Source organism: Chiloscyllium plagiosum, unplaced genomic scaffold, assembly GCF_037043375.1.
Source record: "Chiloscyllium plagiosum isolate Xiang-an unplaced genomic scaffold, Cpla_swu_hap1 HiC_scaffold_19, whole genome shotgun sequence".
Classification (NCBI taxonomy): Eukaryota; Metazoa; Chordata; class Chondrichthyes; order Orectolobiformes; family Hemiscylliidae; genus Chiloscyllium; species Chiloscyllium plagiosum.
Genome location: NW_028270157.1, coordinates 32,139,815 through 32,142,312, shown reverse-complemented (window position 1 = coordinate 32,142,312; position 2,498 = coordinate 32,139,815). Strand labels below are relative to the sequence as shown.

At 48.0% G+C, this 2,498-nt stretch overlaps 1 pseudogene; it reads right to left on the bottom strand.

Moving 5' to 3' along the window:
- Positions 1-281: 281 nt before the first annotated feature.
- LOC148146751 (uncharacterized) lies at positions 282-2,159 on the bottom strand (annotated as a pseudogene).
- Positions 2,160-2,498: the final 339 nt, after the last annotated feature.

Genomic DNA, 2,498 nt, shown 5'->3' with positions numbered 1-2,498 from the left:
TAAATAATATTGGTGAGAGTGGGTCACCTTGCTTTACGCACCTCTCAATGTTTATTGGGGTGGTTAAGTTTCCATTCCCTTCCACCACTGTTGTGTTGCCAGTGTATAGGTCTTCAATGAGACATACAAAGGCTTTGGGGAGTTTCACTCTTTGCAAGGATTTGATCAATAGCTTGAGCCCAACCGAGTCGAACGCTTTCGCCAGATTGACAAAGACAACTGCGAGATCCTTGTGGTTATGTTTCGCTCCCTTAATGATGTTTTCAAGGGTGACAATGTTTTCATTGCCTCCGGGAGTGGCTGCTGAACAGTCGCAGCAGCATTGGACCGATAGTTATTGGTTGCCAGTTGTCAATGCTTTTCAAGCAGTCCTTATCCTCGCACTTAGGAATCAGGACCGTTCGACTCTTTTTTAGTGAATCAGGTATTGTGCTTGACTTTAGCCTTAGGGAGAGGAGGCGGGGTAGATGAGTTTCCTCTTGCTCATGGATTGTTCTTATGTCCTGCAATTTCAGGCCATCTGGTCCAGTGGCACTGTTCTCGTCTATCCCCTTGATGGCTGCTTCAACCTCCTCTACCTCTATGGGTTTCATCAAGGACCCGTCATCAACTTTGCCAGTGTATGAGGCATACTTATTTATGTTTGATTTTTTTGTTTGGTGCTGACAGTTTCTCATGGAAACATGTCTCCAATTTCTCTTTTGAGAGAGGACAAGCGGATGAGGTCGGCGCCCCCATGATCTCGCGAGCTGGTTGGCGCCAGTTAGTTTTGTAAAGCTGCTATGTCACTCTAAACAGTGCTTTACGTGCTGCCCACTGTTTTTTGGCTCCGGTATTGCTACCGGTCCTTTTGTCTTTTTTGGCCCGATCTTTTTGAGGCCTCTTGTGTTTGTTTTGTCTTTTCCTACTATTCACTAGTAGATTGGTAATAATTTCCACTAGCCTGATTCTGAGGGCAAGCGTGTCTGGGTCATTCCTCACGCTCAAGAGCTCCTCAGCTTGTGTAAGCTGGTCATCTACGTCCCTATGTTTAGGGATCGAAGCCAGTGTTCTTCGGCTCTTTGGGCAATGTCATCCATGAAGGCCAAAGTCGAACAGTTGACTCTTCTGCCACCCAGGGGCATGGAGACCCCTGAGTTGGCCCTCTCCAGAGAGCAGACCAACGGATCCAAAGCAATGTTAAATAATATTGGTGAGAGTGGGTCGCCTTGCTTTACACCTCTCTCAATGTTTATTGGGGTGGTTAAGTTTCCGTTCCCTTCCACTTTGAGCTCTTTGGCACTAGGCTTGATCATCGGAATTTTCCTGGACACTCTCTGCCTCAGAATCGTGCGAGTCTATACCTGTTGTTGACTCGCTCATGGTCGTGACCTCCGCCGGGTGTGTTTGCCAGGAGCCTGCATTTATCTGAGATTTGCTTTGGCGTTTTTGTTTTAAGGATGCTGACGATGGATTTGTTTATAAACTTGCATCCTGCAAATCTCACCTCCAATTCCCTCAGGATTGCCACCTCCTCCTGTGACCATACGCGGTCACTTCTCCCAGGTTTGCCCTTGACTTTGGGTGCAGATTTGAGGCATTTTTCATTTCGTAGAACCGGGTGTCTGTGCCTCTCGTGTTGACCAAGGCCCGATTGCGTAGAAAACCGTTGGTCACACACAATGCATGCAAAGTCCCCAGTTGGGGGTTGTTTTGTTCCTTTGCATTTTAGATAGTGGCAGTGGATTGAATGGTAAACTCCTGCTTTGTCGCAGCGTGAACATTTTGTTTGGATGTTCTTTATTCCGTGCACTTTAGTCACGAGTCTTAAACAGGCTCACCGTGGGGAAGAGGGTGTCGCAGTCCTTGCAGAACAGCCCATCGACGGGGTAGGGGATGATTACTTCTGGGAGAGATGTTCTGGCACATACTGGCTCGATAACAACTCCTTCCATGAAGGCAGTTGCATCAGCTGTTTCCTCGCCAGTCTCATTTATATTCTTTTTGAGGTCTGCGCCCTGCCTTATGTCTCGATAACTTTTGTTGTAGAAGGTTTGGGTGGTTATGCTTGTCTCAATCGCAGGATGGGCTGCCCTTATGGCGCCTTCTTCAATGTTATCTATGTCATCCATTACAGGGTGAGCTGCCTCTCTGGGAGGGGTGACCGGTCTCAGCTCCATGTAAGGTAGGAGGTAACGTCTCAAGGTCTGGACCGAGATGGACCTTGTTGCGGGTTTTAAACATGTACAACCTAATGACTTATCACAGCTCGCAGTTGTGGATGAGGTTGCGGGGAGGTTGTTTATCCGGGTCGCTTCCCAGCCGGACTGCTCCATTGATAATGGAAGACTCATACTAATTGTTTTTGAGATCTGGTCAGTCTCGACCACGGCCTTCTCATACTTTTTCTGGTCGTTTGGTCACCCAGCAGCCAGGACTACTGGGCTTACTGGCGGAGCCAGCGGGGAGACACGACACAAATTATGCGCCAAAAATACGTGAAAACATCATAGTCGGCA